Below are 19,698 nucleotides of genomic sequence, written 5' to 3' on the forward strand. Positions count from 1 at the left end.
TATTATAAACCTTAAGTAGGTTACTTCTGCAAACTCATTTTTGACCAGGCTTGTCACGAAATCAGCTGTTTGTAATTTTCTAAACAGAGTTTCTAATTGATCCAAATGGTCCTTCCATGTCTCAATATACAGTATACCAGTGCATCATCAATTAAACAACACTGTTAGCAACACTGGCCACCACTTGGTTCATTAGTCTTTGAAAAATGTTTGGGCCATTTTTTAGCCTGAATGACATCAGTCAGAGTTAGAAAAGCCTATCTGATGTGACACAGGCCAATATCTCATTAGATTGGAGTGATAGGGAAACCTGCTAGCATCCTTGTAACAAATGTATTTTGGTAGGAAATTTAGCACTGCTAACGTTATCAATACATCTTCCATTCAAGGACTTAGGTAGGAATCTGCTTTTGTTAGTGCATTGCCCTTTCTGTAGTCAATGCAGAATATGGTTGAACCATTGGGCTTAGACACTAATGTGACTGGGGATCTCCAGCAGCTTTGACTGGATTTAATTTGATGATTAATATCGGATTTCTGCTTTTCCCTGGGCCTGTTCCTCTGGACCTAATTAATGAGAGCACTGTTTTATAGAAGAAGATTCTTCTATATTCACCATATGTATGGCCAAAATTTTACAGACAGGTTTTTCTCTACAGACCTCTGCAATTTTTTTAAGTAGTCTTGCTCAGTCTGTTCATTTTTCTGGCTGTAAATATGAAAGCATGGTGTTTTATCTCCCTAATAGTACAGTGCTAGCTAACTGATAGTAGGAGGTACAATTTGGAATTTCTCTACTTCTCCTCCTGCCTCATTCTTAGTAAGCCTGTGGGGTCTTACTAGTTGACATGCCTACACCTTTCCCCTCCATGTGGTGGTATTGCTTTAGCATATTGATGTCTCTTTCCAGTGATTTAGGGAGTCAATCAAATAATTTACTTGCTCAATCCTTTTGACTATCATTTAAGGACTTTGACAATAATACACTTTGACAATAATACTAACATCGCATCTTTAGATGAAATATTTGGAATTTGTTACTCTTTTCAGTTCGTTCTTTCCTGGTTGTTTGTGATGTTCCAATGTGTTCTTGAAATGCTTTGCAGACTCCTGTGAGCCCCATTCCTAGAATGTGGAGACATGGAGCAGTATCTTACATTCCTTTGGCTAAGTGTCAGCTTCATTGCGTTTCTTAGATTTTTCACCACAAGACCTAGCAAGGTCTCTCACCATTTCCTACCAAACTCACCTCAGTGATTATTTACCATACCACCATGCCATCCACCTTGGCCAATTCTAACCCATCCTACAACAGGCTATTCCTAGAAAAGCTTGGCATAGCTGAGAAATCTCGGAATTGACATGTATCCCTGACGCCAGTGCAAATCTTAAAATGCTGTTGCAGACACGGTCAAGCATGGTGAGTACGGAGCTGCTCTGCATGGTTCCTGATCTTTTTCCCACACATGGAAGACAATGGAAATTTGGTGACTCACTTTGTAGATGAGGTCTTGGAGATCCTGCTGGATGTGGTGGTTAAGAGGTGGATGCCCATCTTCCTCTAAGAATGACAGTGGAGGCCACAATATCAGACTATGACAATGTAGTCCAAGGTAACCACTAAGATCAGTGCAGTCTCGGCTGTCTGGAAGAATGCACAACAAGGTAGGAAGAGGTCAATGACGTTCTTCACTCTGTCAACATAAGTATCACCACCATCATCACTTTGAAGCCTCACACTAACTCTATCTCTTCTACTATACCCATGTCCCACCAAGACTCATGCTTTATTATCCTGACTAGCATCTGCAACATCATCTCCTCTCACCTTTCCCCATCCCAATTCCTGACACCACTAACATGGCATGACATCTGCCCAGCCTACTCATGCTCAGCACATGCATAATTCTCCAATTTACTGCACCCTTATACCCAGGTTGACAGAAAGCACAGGGAGAAAGTGAGGACTGCAGATGCTGGAGATCAGAGCTGATAAATGTGTTGCTGGAAAAGCGCAGCAGGGCAGGCAGCATCCAAGGAGCAGGAGAATCGATTTTTCGGGCATAAGCCTGAAGATGGGCTTATGCCCGAAACGTCAATTCTCCTGCTCCTTGGATGCTGCCTGCCCTGCTGCGCTTTTCCAGCAACACATTTTTCAATCATGACAGAAAGCACAGACCAGGTTTCTGTACTTAAGATTGCTATTTATTCTAAATAAGTAGATTCTAGCTACAGATGAGCAATTATGAACCATCACCATACAACTCTATTATTTAAAACTGTTGGACTCTTACATATTCTCCCCAGGCATCATAACGATACAGACAGGAAAATGACTGGAGAAGGCAGTTCAATGGTCTATGTCCACAGGGTACATCCAAATGGTCTTTTTTGGCTTTTCAGGATGCTGCTCCTTGGTCATCTTTCTCTGGGTGCCTTCACTTTCTTACAGGAGACAAAGGGTGGCTGGCTGTGTCACATTTATGAAGGCTCTGATATATTGCTTAAATTGCCACAGTTTACAGCAACTAATGTGGGAAAAGAAAATTGGTTTTCTTAAGGCTTGAGGTGGGTTTTACTGCAGAGAAAAGGGAAAGCTTCCCATGTGAGGATCTGAGGCTTTTCCCTCAAACATTCACACTCCCAAGTTGTTTAGCAACCTGTGAGGTAGATATAAACAAAAGGTTTTTGTCACTGATCACTGGGTCACCATACCGCAGACAAATTTATCCTCTTTATGCTGGTTGCAGCTCAATTCATACACACTCTTAGGGTCCAGCACGTCTGTACCTAAATTTCCCCCACTGATTGAACTAACAGCTATGTAAACAGCACTTACAATGAGTGCCAGGTAACTTGCTTTTAAAAAGTACAGTAGTCAATAATTCTTGGCTTTTAAAATAGCCCTTATCCCATCTCAGTTGACAATCAAAAGTACAGTAAAATAAAATGATAGCTTCTTGGAACTTTGTAGTTAGCTATATAGCAGGATATACTGGCAGCTGCTTTTGTTTTTGACCAACACACTATTAAATGCTTCCTTAAAAGCTGGTATGGCAAGAATGCTGGTTTGATTGCATGCCTTTTTTTCCCACCATCTGCCGCATCTGACACAAATTACAAAATTGTAACACATTCTTATGGCAGCATCGGCAGTAAAAAAAATGTTGACTTATTCAGACAATCAATTTTTTCAATGTACAATTTCAGTTACATCGCACTGTAAATTTTTGCCATAAAGTCTGTGTTACGATCAAGCCATCCACTATCACCTGATGAAGGAGCGTCGCTCCGAAAGCTAGTGTGCTTCCAATTAAACCTGCTGGAATATAACCTGGTGTTGTGTGATTTCATATTCAAGCTTGGGTTTTCCCGGTCCTTACATATCCCACCATAGGAATTTTGTGGACTCACCTTGATATTGTTTGATGATATTTGTGTGGTACCATCATCTTCGCTCTTCATCTGTGATTTCCTCAGTGAATTCCTATCTTTAACATAGCAGCATTTTAGAACTCGCTCAGCTTCAAATTCAGGTTGAACTGATTGAACTACATTATTTAACTCGTATTGGCTTGCAGAAACTCAGTTTGTGAAAATTAATTAAATATTTCCCTCTGATTATTGAAATCCCTAAAGAAAGTTTCAGGTAACCAAATATATGGCTGTGGTGCCATCCTGACCTCTGATAATTGATTTTGTTTAACCATTACTTGGATCACTACACATGAAGGAACTACTTCTGGAATCTTTTCCTACAGTTACTCTGTTCTCTTGACTTCACTTGGCCTTTCTGTACTCATTGAGATTCTACTACTTTCACCATGCTCAAATACTCCAACTCTGGCAACATCCTTGTAAATCTTTTCTGAGCTCTTTCAAGTTTCAATAGGAAGGAGACCAAAATTGCACACAATATTCCAACAGTGGCCTAACCAATGTCCTGTACAGCCGCAACATGAAGTCCCAACTCCTGTACTCAATATGCACTCATTCAGGCTCCTTTCTCTGTATTGACTTTATGTACTCCACTAAGTCCCGTAGTCTGACCCTGCAAAGTTCAGCAATCTTCACAATGGTGTCCTATTTTGTAACAATGGAAATATTTAGGCCTTCAGTCATCACTTCCCTCCTCAATACCTTTGCTTTGATTTATTGTTGTCACGTGTACTTCAGTACATTGAAAAGTTTTGTTTTGTAAGCAGTATGCAGATCATAGCATAAAAGGACATACAGATCATAGGGTATTTAAACATAGTGAGGCATATAAAGTTATGACTGCACACGAGGTACACAAAAGCAAGGTCAACATTAGATTTTAAATTAGAGAGGTGTGTTCACCAATCTAATAACAGCGGGGAAGAAGCTGTTCTTGAACCTGCTGGTGTGTGTGTTCCAGCTTCTGTATAATGGAACACGTTGTAAGAGGTTGTATTACTGGGATGGGAGGGGTCTTTGATGATGTTGGCAACCTTTCTGTAGCAATGGGAGGTGTAAATAGAGTCCATGGATGGGAAGTTGACTTCCATGATGATCCGGCTGTGCACGTAACGTTCTGTAGTTTCTTACGGCCTTGGACAGAGCAGTTGCCATACCAGGGTGTTATGCACCCAGTTAGAAAATAGCGCGTTTGTAAACATTGGTGAGGGTCCTTATGGACATTCCAAATTTCCTAAGTCTCCTGAGGATGAAGAGGCCTTGTTGTGCCTTCTTGATTATTGCATCTACATGGGAGGTCCAGGACAGATGGTTAGTTATCTTCCTTCCTTTCTGGCCTGAGATGCAGATCCTGGAGCATCTCAGGTATCAAAACTTATCCCTTTCTTTCACCCTTCCACCTTCTACCTTTCTCAGGTTTGTGACAATGACAGAAATAGGTATTTGGATTTCAAGGCCAGCTTATATTTGTCAGCCATCTTGGCTACCTGACTGACTCTTACACCCTTCTAGCTTTCTACAAGAGTTATTGCAATTAGAAGGAGTGAACTTTTGAATTCTTCCAGAAAACGGATATCCCTAAGGGGATCAAATAAAGTCTTTACCTTTAATGAGAGCATCCAACAGTCAGTATGATTTTGCATTACCCTCCTAAACTCCATGCATGTCTGTCCAGGTTGCATCTGGATATTTTGAAATGTTTGCCTGTAAGCCTCAGGGACCAAATTGTGCACATTGGAAATAGCATTTTTTGTCACCTTATAGAATCCACTTCTGAAAGCAAGGCCTAAACCATACAAGCTCTGCCTCTCAACCTGCTTTGCTTGAGCAGTGTCTAGATTTCTTTCTGCCACCTCATCTGCTTCGTTATTTTGTCAAATGAAATAAAAATGCCTCCACATCCTTTCATCAAGTTTTAGCAAGGGCTTGCACAAACAGCTCCCTACTTGGCCATGGATTGGACTCAGTTCTTTCCCTCTCAAAAACTTTTCTTCTTAGGATTTTCCACTGAGTCAGAAGCCCTTTTTATAGTTCCAGCCTTTTTAAGCCAGATTGTCTTCTTTCTATTTTCCCTTCTCATTGTTCTTTTACCATTTTGTCATTATCATTACAATTCTAATTCAGAATTTTTAACAATTGGCTCTTTTTCCTTATTTCTAAGGTTCAAGGTTTTCCTTTCATTTCCAACTCTTTTTCCTGTTTAAATGGTTTCATCTGCAACTGAATTCCTGCTTACTTACCTGAATTACCATCTACTTTGTTTTTTCCCTTCTTTCAGTTTAAAATGCTTTGCTACTAATCCATTTATCTTTCCTTCTGCTTCAATTATTAATTCTAACTTCAATTTATCCACTAACGTGTCTTGGTTACCTTTTTTTTTAGATTAGATTACTTACAGTGTGGATACAGGCCCTTTGGCCCAACAAGTCCACACCGACCCGCCGAAGCGCAACCCACCCATACCCCTACATTTACCCCTTTACCTAACACTATGGGCAATTTAGCATGGCCAATTCACCTGACCCACACATCTTTGGACTGTGGGAGGAAACCGGAGCACCCGGAGGAAACCCACGCAGACTCGGGGAGAACGTGCAAACTCCACACAGTCAGTCGCCTGAGTCGGGAATTGATCCCGGGTCTCAGGCGCTGTGAGGCAGCAGTGCTAACCACTGTACCACCGTGCCACCCACATTTTGCACATCACTTAAAGATAAATCTTCCAATCTAGATAAGTCTTAGCAACCGTCAAAGCCATTTTGATTTAATAATGGATAAGAAACTTGGTGTATTTATTTTATTTGCTTTTCCAATTATTATTATCCCACTTCCAATCAATGCCTCCACTATGATGCTCTGAATGAGATGGGAGAAATGCTTTGTCTTTCTTTAATGCTACTATGCAGATCACAGCATAAATTTATTGTTTTACTTAGTTTCAAATAAACCAGAAAGATAAATAAAACAGGATTTTATAATAAATGCAAAATTATCGATTTAATATAAACTAAACTTATTTAATGGCAATTTAAAACTTGTTAATGCATTGAGTATGTAGTATGATATTGTAAATGTTTGTCCCTCTAAAAAGACCTACACTCAAACAAAAGTACACACACACACACACACACACACACTGCAAAGGAAAAATAATTGACTTTTCTCTGAAGAGATTCACTTTGGGAAGAAAAAACACTTTCGACCAATACGTCGTAGCTCTTCAAGGCCGAAAAGGACAAGGTGTGGAATGTTCGGGCAGCTGTTGGTCAGACGTTCTGGTGCACAAGGACTGATGTTATCAAAGACAAGCAAGATGTATTTGGGATCTTTGAAACGCAGTTTGTTCAGAAAACACAGTTTTGAGGATTTTACCTTATGTTCTTCAGAAGAACAAACAGGATTTACAATGGGACATCAAGTACAACACTAGACCTATAATAAAAGGTTTTTTAGAGCTGTGCTGAGAATCTCTTTTCCTTCCTTGGGCTGACAAGCAACTGGACAATCCAAACAATCTGCAAAGTAGAAGCTGCAACCTGACAGTTTGAAACTCAGCCGAGGGTGTGCAGTCAACAAGCAACATGTGGCTATCTTGTTTAAAATATGTTCCGCTATGCTTTCATTGATCTTTGTAAAATAATTTCTTCAAACTCAAATCCACAAAAATGATTAAGTATGAAACCACAGAAGGAAGGTGGAAACAGGCAAGCTAGTCAAAATGTGAATATGTGGTGAGAAATTCATTCAGGTCTGAAATATGCTGCTCAGTTTATAAATAGGTTTAACCACAAGCAGTTATCATGGAAAGGCATGGCAACAATAGCTAGGGGATGGAGTTTGAAGTAGGGACTGAAAACAAGGGCTTTGATTTTTCTGCTGTTTAATGGGAAAAAGCTTTTCCTCATCTAGTAATACAGTCTAATAATTTAGCAACATTGGAAGAGTAACATGGTGACACAGAGGTAGGTATCTTCAGTATAGTGAAAATCGAAGCTGTGCTGTTGGATAATATCACTGGAGGGCAATTTGTCCATGAAAAGTAAGGACCTAGGGATGTTTTCTAAATGAGGTGTTAAATTGCTCACTATCTGATTTATGCTGTCACTTCAGTGACAGCTATCTGAGACAAAGATACTGGTTTTGGCAGCCAAAGTAGGTGGGAATCACTTGTAATACTGTAATTTGGGGGTATAAAACATTGGTGCAAGCAATTTGCATGAATTGCTCACTTTTACCAGTAGAAAATAGCTAGCAGTCCTTAAAGGGACTGCAGGAGTCTGCTGAGAAAATGATTCAGGAAAAGTTTTTTTTGGAGTAAGTCTAAGAGCAATTGAATTATCCCTCCTGGACCCACAGAAAATTTCACCTACTCCCAGCTCTTCCAGCTCTCCTTACCCACATTTTGAATCTTTGTGCTTACCACCCCAGCCCATCTGGTCATGGAAACAAATACCACAAAATACTGTCAGATATCATTTTATATACAGATTAATCCTAATTGGAAGTTGCTCAATTCAAATCATCAGTTATTTTCATTTGAATATGTGAAATAAAGCCTTTAGTTTTTTGAACTGTTTTGGAGTTAGGTTGGCTTTCATAATTTGAGCCAGTTCCAAATCTTTTAAGCACTCTTGAGATCCAACATTCAATCTAGCTTTTTTGGAGTGAATTGTTTTCTTAATATAAGGGATGGCGAGATCTTTCTTTTCTTGTGATTAAGTCCAAAGAGACTTGCTAGATCAGCAAACATGCCTAACTCTTGCAGGAATGAAACATGAATTTTCAGCAGCATTGTTGGGAATCTTATTAGTTTCTGTTAGTATTACTATCCTGGGACATCAGCAAACATGATACATGGCTTTTTTCCTGAAGCACACATTTAATGAGGATCAGCAGCTGAGGCCCACAGAGGTAGACAAGCTGTGGAATGACATTGGTTAAGTTTATTATAAGAATAAGTTTACTGGTGTTTGAAAAAAAGTGTTATGAATAGTTTAGTTAGTCCTGGTTTTCATGCATATTAGAGAATCAGTTGTGCAGATGTCGGTGGTCTAAATAGGTGACTTTCAAACTTAAATAGGTCCTTGACCAATGATTTTGTTTGAATTGAAAGTGTGTGAATAATTCCAAGTTATATTATGACTCATTTCCAAGGTTTCACTTCTGGAACAGGCTGTGATTGCAGAGAGGGGAAATTGTGTGCACATTTAGAACTCATCATGCCTAAACCACATACCAATGTGGTGAACATTACTTTCTTGAATAAGGATGAAGTAATTTTCACTATTCTGCACATTCAGAATCAGAATGTCCAATTCATAACTGAATGATCACAGTTTTATATTTTACAATGAATCATTCCTAAACAAACCTTGGCCAGTGATAAAGCACATTTCTAATTTATGTGACTTAAATATATATATGCCTTTGTTTACATTTCAAATAATGATAAAGAATCTACAATCTTGATAATGGTCACAATGACAACATTAGGAACAAAGTGAATATTATTGACAAGCAATATTTTTATTATTGGCATTATTACATAGAACATAGTATAATATAGCATAGGACCAGGCCCTTTAGCCTACTATGCCTGTGCCAACCAGGATGCTATTCTAAACTCATGTCATCTGCCTGTACATGGTCCACATCTCTCCATTCTCTGCCTGTTCATGTGGCTGTCTATGTGCCTTTTAATTTTGATATTGTATCTGTTTCTATCACCTCCACTGGCAGCATGTTTCCAGACACCTGCACCTCTATGTAAACATCTTACCTCGCTCATGTCCACCTTAAGCATTTTCCCCCTGGAATTTGACACTTCTACCCTGGGAAAAGGACTCTGACTATCTACCCTATGCACGTCTCTCATAATTTTATATCAGGTCACCCCTCAGCCTCCAATGCTATAGTGAAAACAATCCAAATTTGTCCAAGTTCTCCTTATAGCGAATACACTCCAATCCAGACAACATCCCAGTAAACTATTTTTGCACCCTTTCCAAAACGTCCACATTCTTCCTATAGTGTGGTGACCAGAACTGCACACAGTACTCTAAGTGTGGCCTGACCACACTCTTATACAGTTGCAATATGACTTGCCACCTTTTATACTCAATGCCCTGACCAATGAAGGCAAGCATGCCATATATTTTCCTTACCACCTTATCCTCTTGCATTTCCACTTATATGTGGGCATGGACTTGGACCCCGAAATCCATCTGTAAATCAATACTCTAAAAAATCCAGTCATTTACAGTATGCTTTCCTCTTACATTTGACTTCCCAAAATGCATCTCTTCTTACTTGTCCAGATTAACTTCCATCTGCCATTTCTCTGCCCAATTTTCTAGCTGATCTACATCCTGTTGCATCCTTTAGTATCCTTTCTCACTATCCGCAACTCCACCAAATTTTGTATCATATGTTAAATTGTGAATCAGACCCTGACATTTTCATCCAAATCATTTATATATATCATCAATAACAGAGGTCCCAGCACTGATCCTTGCAAAACATCACTGGTCACAGACCTCCAGTCAAAAACACCTCTCCATAACTGCCCTCTGTCTTTTATGGCCATGTGAATTTTATATCCAACTTGCCAATTCACCATTGATTCCTTGCAATTTGAACTTCTGAACCAGTGTACCATAATCCATTTTCTTTGGAATTGAACTTATATCTTTAGATATGACATTAAAACTTACTTTGAGATTCTCCCCATCTGCCATAAGATTTTCAGTAGAAGCTGTAAACTCCATTGAAGATGATAATATCACAAGGGACTTCAGTCTGTGGAAGATGCGTGGCACTGTAGGACTGTACAATGGGACACAGTGAAATGAAACAGTGTATAATTCAAAGGCAATTCGATAGTCATGAAAATAAGCAGATATTTCTGCAAATGCAACCACAAGTCTTGCGTAGCATCTTGTCTCACTGATACAAAGGTATAAGAACATGTGCTGGGCATTGGCTTGGCAAATGTGGTGCCACTGTTTAAGAAGGATGATAAAGACAAGCCAGGGAACTATAGACCCGTGAGCCTGACCTCGGTGGTGGACAAGTTGTTGGAGGGAATCCTGAGGGATAGGATGTACATGTATTTGGAAAGGCAAGGACTGATTAGGGATAGTCAACATGGCTTTGTGTGTGGGAAATCATGTCTCACAAACTTGATTGAGATTTTTGGAGAAGTAACAAAAGAGGATTGATGAGGGTAGAGCAGTACATGTGATCAATATGGACTTCAGTAAGGCATTCGACAAGGTTCCCCATGGGAGACTGGTTAGCAAGGTTAGATCTCATGGAATACAAGGAGAACTAGCCATTTGGATACAGAACTGGCTCAAAGGTAGAAGACAGAGGGTGGTGGTGGAGGGTTGTTTTTCAGACTGGAGGCCTGTGACTAGTGGAGTGCCACAAGGATTGGTGCTGGGTCCTCTACTTTTTATCATTTACATAAATGATTTGGATGTGAGCATAAGAGGTACAGTTAGTAAGTTTTTAGATGACACCAAAATTGGAAGTGTAGTGGACAGGGAAGAGGGTTTACCTCAGATTACAACAGGATCTGGACCAGATGGGCCAATGGGCTGAGAAGTGGTAGGTGGAGTTTAATTCAGATAAATGCGAGATGCTGCACTTTGGGAAAGCAAATCTTAGCAGGACTTATAAACTTAATGGTGAGGTCCTAGAGAGTATTGCTGAACAAAAAGACCTTGGAGTGCAGGTTCATAGCACCTTGAAAGTGGAGTTGCAGGTAGATAGGATAGTGAAGACAGCGTTTGGTATGCTTTCCTTTATTGGTCAGAGTATTGATTACAGGAGTTGGGAGGTCATGTTATGGCTGTACAGGACATTGGTTAGGCCAGTTTTGAAATATTGCATGCAGTTCTGGTCTCCTTCCTATCAGAAAGATGTTGTGAAACTTTAAAGGGTTCAGAAAAGATTTACAAGGATGTTGCCAGGGTTGGAGGATTTGAGCGATAGGGAGAGGCTGAACAGGCTGGGGCTGTTTTCCCTGGAGCGTCGGAGGCTGAGGGGTGATCTTATAGAGGTTTACAAAATTATGAGGGGCATGGATAGGGTAAATAGACAAAGTCTTTTCCCTGGTGTGGGGGAGTCCAGAACTGGAGGGCATAGGTTTAGGGTGAGAGGGGAAAGATATAAAAGAGACCTAAGAGGCAACTTTTTCACACAGAGGCTGGTACGTGTATGGAATGAGCTGCCAGAGGATGTGGTGGAGACTGGTACAATTGAACATTTAAAAGGCATTTGGATGGGTATATGAATAGGAAGGGTTTGGAGGGATTTGGGCTGTGTGCTGGCAAGTGGGACAACATTGGGTTGGGATATCTGGTTGGCATGGATGGGTTGGACCGAAGGGTCTGTTTCCATGCTGTGCATCTCTATATCTCTATGACTCTATAAAGGAAATTGTCATGCTGGTTCATATTGGACTAATGTCAAAGGAAAGAAAAGTGGTAAGCAGACAAAACAATAGGATCTCAAAGTGCAAAAGGTACTTCACTGACCTCAGGATTAACCCACATGAGTTTCTGGCATGGCCATTTGATTGAAAATGTATGCAGTGTGTTTGCTGTGCAGCAGTTGACATATCGTGTAGGTATTAGATTGATGTCTCGGTATTGTCATACCACAATATGTACACTCGCACCCTTAGACTGATCACTAGTGACACGATGACAAACAGCCTGTCTCTGTGCTAAAGGTCATATTAGTACAGCATTGCTGATAGCCTATATGTCTGAAGCACCAACTTCATAACAAGCACAGTATGGCACAGCAAGGCAAGGCAGGGATATTGGGGGTAGGCATGAAGTGTACAAGCACCAAGAGAGCATATAAGCAGCCCTGAGCTGTAGTCTTCTCTGATCTGTAAACTGAATGCCTGTTCCTGTGCACAAAATGTCCCTGCTGCAGTCTTTCAATGTTAGTTGCCCGGTGCCCTGCAATTCAAGCTATGTTTCCGAAACAACCTGGAAATGTATCAAAGAGTGACCATGATGCCACTGTCCATGGATAAGCAGTGCATGTTACTAGTGCTCATACATTATTCCTTGAAATGCTGTTTGGTCTTACGTAATTTGGAAGTCGTTTGAAATAAGTGGTGAACTAAATTTGTCAGACTTCTGTGTCGAGATTTCTCCACATCTAGCTTGACTGGCATTTTTGAAAAGAATGGAAGCTGAAAATCAATTAGATCAGTTGGGTCATTAACAAGGCATTTAACAAATAATAATCCCTCTTACTTAGCTATTCATCACTGCCCACCAATAAACTGACCACACCATTTGTGAAAAGCATCTGAGCTCAGGAAACCCAGTATCAAGTTCTAACTGCTCAGGGGTGTGTCATAACATCCCTGAACAAATTGATTATAAAATATCTAACAGGTGGACCAAGATCTTCCTTATGCCAAGATAGGCTTTGCTGGACTTCTCATCCAATTCTATCACAAATCTTGCCATAGCCCATATCATTCTGAACCCTCTAAGATTCTATCCTGAATGTTTTTGTTCACGTTAAGGAGCAGCAGAAGAGCTGTTATGCTGCTGGCTAGAATCATAGAATCATGGAATTCCTACAGTGAAGATAGAGGCCATTTAGCCTATCGAATCCCTCAGAAAAACATTCCATACAGACTCAACCCCCAACCCTATCCCTGTAACCCCACATTTACCTAGCCTGGACACTAGGAGGCAATTTGGCTTAGCCAATCCACCTAACTTGTACATCTTTGGACTGCACATCTTTGGCTGTATAATATAGTCAGGGATTCTCAATTGATGGCTATCCAGTTCTTAAGGGGACTGTTGGAAGGTTTCAAGTGGCCCACTTAGTTAGTCTCTTCTAAGAATAAACTGCCCTTTCTGTGATTGTGGTCATCAAGAAAGAAGTAAATTCACTTTTAATGTCACTAGTACACTTAGTGACATTAGTACGCTTAAAAGAATGATGCATTAAAATAGTCTATGGGCATTTTTTAAACCTGCATTTACGAATGTTTAACATACTGCAGATCTGAGGAATTTGGGTGCTGTAATGGCACCACTGTTGCAGTGTTGAAGGTGAAGAGACATCATCCCCTCTCCTCCACCCCATCTGTCAAACATACTTGACTGCAAATTCTTTTCCCACCTGACTATGCAGTGTACACATTAGATTAGATTAGATTACTTACAATGTGGAAACAGGCCCTTCGGCCCAACAAGTCATTACCGACCCGCCGAAGCGCAACCCACCCATACCCCTACATTTACCCCTTACCTAACACTACGGGCAATTTAGCGTGGCCAATTCACCTGACCCGTACATCTTTGGACTGTGGGAGGAAACCCACATAGACACGGTGAGAACATGCAAACTCCACACAGTCAGTCGTCTGAGGCGGGAACATCTTGCATGCAATGGTTGAATAGGTAAGTATAGCTTTGTTCACTGCTCGTTTTGTGTGGAATTAGATATAGAATTAACCAAACTAGGTTGACAAATATTCTACTCTTTATGGACTGACTGCTGCTTGTCCATGGCAAGTGTCTTCAGAGCCAAGTATGGCATGAGTGGCTTTTCAAATTGCCTCAGTCCAAGGCCAGGAACATTAAGTTCCAAGCCCTGGCCCAAGAGCATAACTCTTACAAGGTGAAAGTAGCAAAGAAAGTTGACTTTTTTTATTTTGGAAAGTGAACGTGGGACTTATGTCTTGAAAATGTGTTGCTGGAAAAGCGCAGCAGGTCAGGCAGCATCCAAGGAGCAGGAGAATCGACGTTTCAGGCATGAGCCCTTCTTCAGGAATGAGGAAAGTGTGCCAAGCAGGCTAAGATAAAAAGTAGGGAGGAGGGACTTGGGGGAGTGGGGTTGGAAATGCTGAAGAGCTTCTGAACAGAGGAGATGACCTGGGTTGTGCAGTGAGAGAGGGACTCACTGAAATCCTTGTAGAGGGAGGAAGAGAGTTTCTTCATGGAAGTTACCCTTGCAAGAGGATTCACAGTAGGTTAAAATCTTCTAGGAAAAAGTGAGGACTGCAGATGCTGGAGATCAGAGCTGGAAATATGTTGCTGGAAAAGCGCAGCAGGTCAGGCAGCATCCAAAGAGCAGGAGAATCGACGTTTCAGGCATGAGCCCTTCTTCAGGAATGAGGAAAGTGTGCCAAGCAGGCTAAGATAAAAGGTAGGAAGGAGGGACTTGGGGAAGGGGCGTTGGAAATGCTGAAGAGCTTCTGGGCAGAGGAGATGACCTGGGGTGTGCAGTGAGAGAGGGGCTCACTGAAATCCTTATAGAGGGAGGAAGAGAGCTTCTTCAAGGAAGGCATCCTTGCAAGAAGATTCGCAGTAGGTTAAAATCTTCTAGTAGAAAGTGAGGACTGCAGACACTTATGTCTGATTGTTTATCGTCATTCATCTGCTTTACTGTTGTGGAATATTCCTTTGTAAGAAGTTACTGTGCTAAGAGCAGTTCAAAGTTTTATGACACAGAAAGGGGACTTCAGAATTCAGAAAGGCACATCTGTGACTTAGTCAGGTAGTTATATTAAAAAATAGGTTATAATTTTGCAAAGGACAGTAGCAATTCTGAGGATTGGAAGTGTTTTAAAAACCAAAGAAAATGAAAACGTCAATAAAAACGGGAAAAGGCAGATATGAAGATAAACAAGCCAGAAATATAAAAACAGATCATATGAGTTTTTATAAGTATGAGGAAGAGAATAGCTAAAATAAGCATTGGTCTCTTAGAAGCAGAAATAGAAATTATCATGGGAAATAAGGCAAGGCAGTGCATACCAGCAACATATTTTGAATCTTGTCAAGCAGTGGAATATAAAAGTTGCATTCCAGAAATGAGGGTAACCCAGGAGCTAAAAAATGTTAGGAATTTAAGTTAATTAATGTCACAAAGAAATGTTGGAGAAATTAAGGGTTGATAATCTGATAAATCCCTGCAGAGACAGTGAATGTGTTAGCTGTGGTTCTCCAAGATCCTTTATATTTTGGAATGGTGCCATCAGATTAGTAGTTGACAAATAGCAACACTGCAGTTTAAGAAAGGAGGAAGGGAGAAAGTAAAGAGTGGCAGACCAATTAGCCTGAGATTGATAGTTAGGAAAATTCTGGAACGTATTGTTAACATAGTCTCTTGGAAAATTAGATTATGATTAGAACAGGTGCATGTGGCTTTCTGAAGGGAAAAACATTATTAGAGTGTTTCAAAGATGTAACTAATTGAGTGAATAAAGGCAAACCAATAGATGTAATGAACCTAGATATCCAAAAGGCATTTGATAAGGGCCACTCAAAAAAACTCATGGAGCCGAAGGTAAGGGTGCATGGTGTTGGGGAAAATATATGGTCTCACATAGAGGACTGGTTATTGGATAGAAGACGAACAGTGCATTTTTACATTATCAAGCTGTGACTGGTAGAGCATGCAAGGATCCATGTTGGAGCATGAGCTATTTAGAATCTTTATTAATAACTTAGAAGAATAGAAGGACAGCAATAAATATATTTGTTGATGATACAAAGCTAGAGGTAAACTGTAGGGAGGTCAGAAAGAGTCTGCAAAGAAAAACAACTTATATCAACATGCATTGGATAAATTAAGTGTACAGGATGGGGAAGTGTTAGTTTGCCACTTTGATAAAAAGAACAGAAAAGCAGAATATTTATAAAAAATGTGAAATATTTAGATGTTGGTGTTCAGAGATACTTTGGTGTGCTTATACAAGGAAGATAAAGTTAGCATGTAGGTAAAGCAAGCAATTGGAATGTAAGACCATAAGGCCATAAGACATAGGAGTGGAAGTAAGGCCATTCGGCCCATCGAGTCCACTCCGCCATTCAATCATGGCTGATGGGCATTTCAACTCCACTTACCAGCGTTCTCCCCGTAGCTCTTAATTCCTCGAGACAACAAGAATCTATCAATCTCGGCCCTGAAGACATTTAGCATGTTGGTTTTTATTGCAAGGGTATTGGAGAGCAAGAGGACAGATGTCTTGTTACTAATGGTTTGGACTGTACTGAGACAATATCTGGAATACTGGGGTAGAATATTATAGGGGTCTGAGCAGTATGGACCAATGCAAGATGTGAGACAGAATCAGACAAGAAGGTTGATGAAGTCCATCTCGATGTCAGGAGAATCTCACTGCATTATTTATGCTTTTGCTCAGCAACAAACTGAATTTCTTGCTCGGCAGTGGTGAGTTGCCAGTTAAGGGAGATTAAAGCTTATTAAACACCTTATTAATGGTGAACCCATCTCACTAATGTTCAGCTTCCTAGCTTGGCAAACATGCTGAATGAGCTAGAAATTGAGAAATCTCAACATGGCTGTAATCAGCCTCCATGTTGCTCAGCACCAAATAATATCTCAGGGCATGATCCACAGAGGCCAATGATATCCATCCCTTATTTACAGACATTGTCAACCCCTCATGGTCATGATGACACCTCTCCAATCCAGTTGCAAACTGCTCAGGAGCCAGACTTGTAGTGCATACCAGCAACTAGAAATGAAATGTTGTTGCAAGGGCATTTTGTGCACAAGGAATGGCTACCCACCTCACAGAGATGTTCCATTGCTCTTTCAATGCTTACTCACTTAATGCCTCCCTGCATGCTCGCAGCATCCATGTCTTGCCAAATAGTGAAGTCACACAAACAGGTAGCTTTACTTGCTGCTCATAATCCTAAATATTTCTAATTTGCAAACCAATCTGCCATGTAGCATGATATCAAATACCTGCTGAAAGATCAAAAACAACCATCAATAGCATTACCATCATTCACTGTCTGACACTTCATCAAAGAACTCAATTAAATGTCAGCCATGGCCTGCTCTTGACAAAGTCATGTTGACTGTCTAATGTTAATTTATTTTTCTCAAAGTATATATTTACCTTGTCCTGTATTATGAAAACTACACAAACATGTAAGCTGCCCCTGTGCCACCAAAGTGCCCTCAATAGATATTTTTCTTTCTCTCCATCTCACTGTATCTCAGTGTAATCCCTGATTCCACAGCTAGGGTGGAGAGACAGCCTACTCAGCAGTGCGTCCCAATGCGGCAAGCCCCGGAGATTTGATTAGATTACCCCAGGCATTTGTATCTGGGTGGCCCAGACATGCAGAGGTTCTTCTTGTGAGATGCATGTGAACTCTCCTTGGACTTCAACTTCCAAGGATCAGAGGGAGTGTGGGTCAAATGAGCTGGAAGACCAGATTACTTCTGGAATATCTTGAGAGGAGACTTCTGAGTAACCTCTCTGTGGTACCTCCTCTGGCTCTCCTTGTGAGGAAGAGGCATCTGGAGTGTTTATAAGCCGTCATTCCCCTGTCACCATGCCTTTAGTCCTGTGTAGGTGCTGGACCTGACTTTCCATGGCAGCTGATCACCTAACCAACGAAGGCAGTCAGATGATCACATGCTGAGGGAAGCTGGGTCATTACAGTATAGCTGCTTCCTTGCAGCCTCTGGCCGATAACAATAGGACTTCAAACCTCTACTAGATTTACTTAAACAGGACAGGCAGCGACACCCATAGCTTCAGGTCAAATTCATCGGTGGGCTCTAACATTGAGTACCTATAATTATGAGTCGGAACATAGTCTGAGAGGCCAAATAGTAAATGTGAATGCCTTAGGCCACCTCCCACTAGCGGTGATACTACAATTGGAAGATCTGTAATGGTTTCAAATTTTCTGAGCACAATTCTGGTCACAGCTGACAATATCAGACTTTGGGCACAGAAAGTTTCTAGTTCCGGCAGAACTGTGGTGGTGACAGGGAAAACCATAAAACCATCACAACCAGAATTAAAACCTTGACACATGATGCCTCCTAGAAAGACCAGATTACAGTAGAGGATAGGATATTATTATGGGGAGCAAGAGTGATTGCCCTGAGCAAAGGTTGCCACCAGATAGTGGCTGAACTCTACCAGCATCATCCAGGGTTTCCAAAATGCAGAAGTTGGTGAGAGGTTATGTCTGGTGGCCAGGTTTGGATGCAGACATAGCCACATTAATGGGCAGTGCCTGGAGAACCAACAAGGACAAACATTACTGCCAGCAACACCCCCACATTCATGGGAATGGACTCAGTAACACATCGACTATGCAGGTCCTTTCATGAGCTCAATGTTCTTAGTCAATGTGGACACCCACTGAAAATGGTTGGATGTGCTTAGAGTTCATTCGCCAAAAATGGGGATGCTGAGACAAACTGCATGCATCTTTTGCAATTCACACAGGCTCTTGGAAGTGTTGGTCACAGATAACAGGCCATCGTTTACCAGCAGGGAATTTGAGTATTTCCTAAAATCATATGGTATTCAACATATAAGGACAACTTCACACCATCCATCAACCAATGATCTGGCAGAAAGAGCAGTCCAAACTTTGAAGGCAGGCTTAAAGAAATAGCCTACAGCTTCACTAGATGCCAAATTGTCCTGGTACCTATTCGATTATGGGACTACTCTTCATGCAACTAAGGGATAGGTCCAGCAGAGTTGTTCATGGGAAGAAGACTCTGCACAAGGTTAAATCTGATCTTCCTAGATCTGGGGGCAGGGTAAAATGGCATCAGGAATGCTAATGCCAGACACAAGACTCAGCTAAGCAACAGAAACAGTTTATTTCAGGGAACAAAATTTGGTATAGGAACCATGGGAATGGCCCTGCATGGGTAAGAGGCGTAGTCGATTGAGGTCAGGTCTAGTGACGTATAAAGTTTTGGGTAGGTGTAACAGTCCTGAACAAGTACGTGGAGCAGATGATGGCTGAGAACTCACAAATGGTGCAGGAGCAAAATGTGCCTAGCTCCTCGACTGCGTTATGACTGTTTTGTGGGTCCATTCTCTCTACAAGCCATTGCAGACACCTCAGAATCTGAGATGGACATGATGAATGTTTCCACCTCAATGCCTTTGCCACCTGAAAAGGAGAATAATTTTCTTCCGAGATGCTCCGGGGTAGACCTAGTAGCAGAGTTGGAAGGACCTGACCCAGTGCTAAAACACCCAAGGAGGAGCTATGAAACAAAACCAGCCTACATCCTCAGACGTAGAGGAGCAAGGATGTAGTGATTTTAATGAGGTTAGCCAGGTGGACCTCCATAGAATGAGTTCTTTGGTTGGAATGTCAATCTGGTGCAAACAGGGAGCGCTGACTATAAACAGGAATGTCAGAGGTTCTGTTCATTCCGAGAGCTGGCTCTGAGGGAGCT

The 19,698-nt window shown here is 41.1% G+C and overlaps 1 protein-coding gene across 8 annotated transcripts in view; it reads left to right on the top strand.

Annotated features, from left to right (window-relative positions):
- nkx2.1 (NK2 homeobox 1) overlaps positions 1-19,698 on the top strand; it is a 224,894-nt gene that overhangs the window by 61,003 nt on the left and 144,193 nt on the right. The gene's annotated exons all lie outside the window — the stretch shown is intronic.

This window comes from Hemiscyllium ocellatum, chromosome 8 (assembly GCF_020745735.1).
Source record: "Hemiscyllium ocellatum isolate sHemOce1 chromosome 8, sHemOce1.pat.X.cur, whole genome shotgun sequence".
Taxonomy (NCBI): domain Eukaryota; kingdom Metazoa; phylum Chordata; class Chondrichthyes; order Orectolobiformes; family Hemiscylliidae; genus Hemiscyllium; species Hemiscyllium ocellatum.